This window comes from Capsicum annuum, chromosome 3 (assembly GCF_002878395.1).
Source record: "Capsicum annuum cultivar UCD-10X-F1 chromosome 3, UCD10Xv1.1, whole genome shotgun sequence".
NCBI classification, from domain to species: domain Eukaryota; kingdom Viridiplantae; phylum Streptophyta; class Magnoliopsida; order Solanales; family Solanaceae; genus Capsicum; species Capsicum annuum.
Window position 1 is genome coordinate 24,684,901 of NC_061113.1, and position 5,762 is coordinate 24,690,662.

Here is a 5,762-nt window from a genome sequence, read left to right on the forward strand (position 1 = left end):
GACATACTGGATTCTACTATCGATTTATTAAATTCTCAAAAATGGCAAATCCACTATGGAAGTTGTTGGATAGGGAAGCTAAATTTTTATTTGATGATGATTGCAGGATGACATTTGAATGTCTCTAGGAGAAGCTTGTGGCTGCCCCTATTATTATTGCATCAAATTGGTCAAAGACATTTGAGATTATGTATGATGCCAGTAGGGTAGCACTTGGTGTTGTACTAGGATAAAAGTGGAGAATCTCTTTCATCTAATCTATTAGATAAGAAAAGAGCTGAATATAGCTCAAAAGAACTATACCGTTACAGAACAGGAACATATTGCCGTAGTCTATGCGTTTGAGAAGTTTCAATTATATTTGTTAGGAACTAAGGTGGTGGTACACACTGACCATGCTGCCTTGAGATACTTATTCACAGAAAAAGATGCAAAACCAAGGTTAATTAGGTGGGTACTACTGTTTCAAGAGTTTGATTTTGAAGTGAAAGACTATAAATGCTATGAAAATTAAGATGCAGAACATCTATCAAAACTTGAGGGAAAGAAAGCAGTTAAAGATAAACTTGAGATGGATGATGCATTTCCAGATGAATAGATCTTGGCTGCTGCACTTGAAAAGATACCTTGGTATGCAGATTTCGCTTACTATATGGTGAGAGAGGTAATTTTGAAGAATCTATCCTTCAAAAAAAGAAGAAATTTCTCCACAATATGGCATATTATTTCTGGGATGAACCATACCTATTTCAAAGTTGTGCTGATAATGTCAAAAATAAGTGTATCCCAGAAGTAGATATGTTGAATATCCTTGAAGCATGCCATGCTTCTCCTGTTGGAGGTCACCATATAGGTGACTGGACTTTCAGAAAGTGTTACAGAGTGGCTATTATTAGCCAAAGTTATTCAAGGATGCTTATGAGTTTATTCGAAGTTATAACTAATGTTAGAGAGAAGGGTCAATCTCCAAATACCATGAAATGCCGATGAATAAGATGATGGAAGTAGAGTTGTTTGATATATGAGGGATCGACTTCATGGGGCCCTTTGTGAGTTTATATGGGATGAAATATATTTTAGTTGCTGTTGACTACATATCAAAATAGGTTAAAGCCATTGTTTTAGCCGATAATGAAGGTAAAAGAGTCGTTGCATTCCTCAAAAAGAATATCTTTTCAAAATTTGGGGTGCCACACACCATAATAAAAGGTGGATCTCTCATTTGAAATCGACCATTCTGAGATGCATTAGATAAATATGGGGTAAAGCAAAATAAAGTGGCAACTTCATACCATCCACAAACTAGTGCACAAGTGGAGGTTTCAAACAAAGATATCAAAGCCATCCTTGCCAAAATCGTAAATGCTAGTAGGCAAGATTGGACTCGAAATCTAGATGATGCTCTTTGGGCATATCGAACAGCATTCAAGACACCTATTAGCATGTCACCATACCAAATGGTCTATGGCAAGGCATGTCACTTGCAAGTTGAACTGGCGCATAAGGCATTGTGGGCACTTCAAAAATTGAACTTAGATTATAATGAAGCAATGAAACTAAGATTGGGCTACTTAATGAGATGGATGAATTTTGTCTCAATGCATATGAAAGAGAAAACCTCAACTAAGAGAAGATGAAGAAGTACTATGATTAGAGAATTGAACAGTGAAACTTTCAAAAAGGTCACTTGGTCCTTATCTTCAACTCCAGATTAAAGTTATTCCTAGGTAAGATAAAATCAAAATGGTCTAGTCTATTTAGAGTGAGTCAAGCCTATATATATAGAATAGTTAAACTTGAAAAAGAATACGGAGGAGTCTTCAAGGTAAATGGGAAAAGAGTAAAGGTATACATCGGTCCAATAGACTCGACAAAGTGTATATCAATCACCTATTTCAATGAAGTCTGAGTAGTTAAGCTGACTGGGTAATACCATGACATAAAATAAGGTGCTGAGTGAGAAGCAACCCACTAATATTATAATTTTTTGTTGTTTTTGCTTACCTATGCAGGGTATGAGAATTGAAGTTGAAGGAAATACTATAACAAAGGAGGAATTCAAGTTTGCAAAATAATGCATTTAAATTGGGTGCAATAGTAGGTAAGAAAAAAAGGTTGAAAAATGGATTTAAACTCTCAATTTGCAGGTCACCATGTCGTAGCGACATGACAATTCACAATTGTTCAATTCAAGTAGATTATCGCGATTGTACCGCATCACAGTGAAAAACTAAAACATAAAAAAAATTGATTTGAGGATTTCTGCATTGCGGTAAGGTTTCAAACTGAAATTTTCATTTTCTAGAACCTCAGCATGATTTCACTACATGACGATGAGGGTCAAATGGGGAAAAATTATTTTGGTTTGGACCGGGTTCAACCCGATCTAACCCATTTTGGACTTAACCTCTATAAATATCCTATAACCCTAACCTCTCTCATTTTACTCCTCCAAGCGCCGCCATCCTATTCCCCAAACATTAAAAATTCTCTCAACTAATCCTGAGTTAATCTTATTTATTTTTCAAACAAGATAAGTTCTAAAACTCTTCAATTTGGTGGTAGTTTTGATATCATGGGTATGATTACGTGGTGTTATTTCTACTCTTATTTTATCCATAGCCCTTTTGTACTGCATCTTGCGCATAAAAATTCTTATGCATCATTAGTAGTTGTCGTTGTGCTCGTGTTGTTAGTTGTTGAATTGATTAGTTATTGCTTCATTAAGTTGCCTTAGGGGATATCGACGGGGCTTTACTAATTTGAGGGTATGTAGTTCAAGTTAAAGTGTGGGGTGGGGCGAGTTCTTTGTACTTTCTATATATACAATTGGGCTTCGATTCATGAATGTTGTTTTAGTCTAAATACATAGATAGAGGATGTATCTACCAAAACAAAGGTTACTTGCTCTTTTTGTGCTTGATTATGTTAATTATTACATGCAACATCGAGATTGATGTCGTATCGCAAAGGGAAGTCTGAGTACCTACTGTGATAATTCTGAAATGCTACGCACATAATCGAGCTTGCACTATCTTGTTCACCTTACTAATTAGTAACTGAATTACATAATGGTATGTTCAAAGTGGATTGATCTTAACCGAATTGTTGAACTAGACATTCTTTGACCATATACTATGTGGCCTATGATTGAGTAATTGGTTAGCATAGATTAGTTGTTGTTAAGTTAGTTGACGCCCTTTTAACTGTGACATTTTCTGTTATGCACTTTCTACTATCGTTAGAATTAAGTATGGAACTATTGAAATACAGTCTAGGTACACTTGCACAATGTAGTAAAATTGGAGTACTCTTATTAACCTATCCTGTAATATGAGTAGCATCGATAACAACAAAGTGTTAGGTGGCGTTTTCACTAGTCCAAATGTAGTGAAGTTAGCATGCTCTAAGCCATATTGAAATGTCTTTGTTGCCTATTTTAAATCTCAGGAATTATGAATCGAAGGAAACTAGGACTAAATGGAAAATCAAGGACTTCAAAGTCAGCGAGGAAATGCAGCAGACCAGCTGCGAGGCAAATTAATAGAGTGCCCCATGCTCCTCCAGTCCTACATGGTCAAACACGTAGATTTGGGTTTAAGGAAGTTAGGCAAGACGGAAAGCAATGGCACTCCAAACACCTCGACACCAAATACATACCTAAGATGTTTATTGATAGTGTAAGTCTATAGAGAAAATGACCAAGTATGGTAAGTCATCTGGAGCAGCTGAACATAGTTTTCATTTTCCACTAGCTGCGTGAATGCAATTTGCATCTTGTGCATGAGTTTTATGCAAATTAGGACCCAAGGGATGTACATCATGAGGTGAAAGTTCATGGTAAAATCGTCATATTTACTTTAGAGGACATCAATGACTTGTTGGGAATACCTGAGGCAGATGTACATTAGTTAAAATAGTTGATTATCACTCTGAATTATGCTTACAATCTACATCTGTTGTGTGGTACTCATTCATTAGCCCGATAGACTAGACAAAAGGGCACAGGTCTTCATTCCTCATTACCATATGCATAGATGAACAAGGAAGCTCGCATATGGGGATGAATTATGCACTATTTCCTAATTCAAGGCAAGCATATGACTGAGGTTACACATAAACGGGTATGTTTGACTTACGCTTCATAGTGTAATGATGTTGCAATGAATGTAATCCATGTCATATTTTCTGCCATAAAAAAGGCACGCTTCATTGAGAGATACTGATATGGATTTGGAGGCTTATTGACTAAGTTCATAAGGTGGCACTAGGTAGAGAAGAAGGAATTAGATTATAAGGCTATAATAGATAACCACCCTATTGATTTTACTAGAGCCAAGAGCACAGCTGGGCCCTTAGGACCAATTCTTACTATGGCCGAGTGTCAAAATTAGACTGATGAAATCATGTCTAGAACATACAATTTTTAGATGTTGTACATGAGGCTTGGGGGAAGAGCAACCACAGATGAAGAGATTCATGTTGTTGACTTGGATTACCCGCTCGGTCATCACGCCAAGACATTGCTGAGGATTGGACCAGAGTTTATGGAACCGACAGATAATGATATACCTACCAATGAAGACAGACAGTGGCATGACTTAAATATTGAGTCTAATATTGATGATTAGTCTGAGGATGTTGATGGACAGGATGATATTGATGCATCTAATAATGGTGATGCAACACAAGTTGACATGGCTGATGCCTAGGTTTGCACATACAAAGATAGTGCTCTTCCTACGTGTGGGGTGGTCTTGCACCCTCTTCCCTTTTCCTTTTGTCTCTTGATGTGTGAGAAAAATCTAACATATTTAATGCTTTTTAGCTCAAAATAATTGTGAATTCTGAAGCAACTCTTGTCGTTTTGATGTGTTTTCTCATGATATTGCAGTAAAAGGCTGAAGGAATGGAAATAAACGATAATGGAGAAAAAAAGTTGAAAATCTGAGCAAAAGAGAAGAAAACATGACTGACGACATCCGTGATAAGTCGTCAGCCTTGTGATAGACTATCAGAAGCGGCGTCAGCCTTAACTAGGGACTTGAGTCTGAGAGAAAGTTCTGACAACATTGGTAATAAGGCGTCAAGATAGTGATAAGGCATTACAAATGTCGTCAGCCTTAGCCAGAGAATCAGAGCTCAAAGAAGAAATCTGGCGACACTGGTGATATGCCGTCAGATCAATGACACGACATCAGCTACATCGTTAGCCTAAGATAGATTTTGAAGACAGCTGGAGCAACCCTGATGCCATCCATGATAAGGCATCAGATCCTTGACATGGTGTCATCTAGTGCGTCACCTAATCCGAAGAACTTATGATTTTTGTTATTTTATTTCCATAATTAGACTTAAGTATAAATAACATCTTTTAGGGTTTATTGAGGAGTTCGGTTCTTTTTAGAGAGCAGATTATTTTTTATCCTAAGACTTAGAGAAAAAAACATTATTCTTCATTGTTTCTTTTCCTCAACACTTATCAATTATTGTAGATTTCTCTTTCGTGATTGAATTGAAGAAACAACTTGTTGCTTTTCATCTGTTCGTAAGTTTATCATTATTATCATGAATTCAACTTGTTATTTTGTTCATCAAATCATGAGTGGCTAATTTCATTAGCCAGAACTATGGGATCCATGGATTAGGGTTTTATAGGTTACTACGTATTTAACGGATTCAAAAAGTAGCAGAACGTCTTGAAATTCTATTATTTTAACTGAAATCTATTGGTTACAAACATTAGATTATGCCTTAGGTTT

General features: G+C 36.4%; 1 long non-coding RNA gene across 1 annotated transcript; it reads left to right on the top strand.

Annotated features, from left to right (window-relative positions):
• Positions 1-2,461: 2,461 nt before the first annotated feature.
• Positions 2,462-4,923, top strand: LOC124897045. The gene is made up of 2 exons (XR_007053480.1): positions 2,462-2,579; positions 3,451-4,923. It is a non-coding gene; the product is annotated as an uncharacterized LOC124897045 (long non-coding RNA).
• The last annotated feature ends 839 nt before the right edge of the window (positions 4,924-5,762 follow it).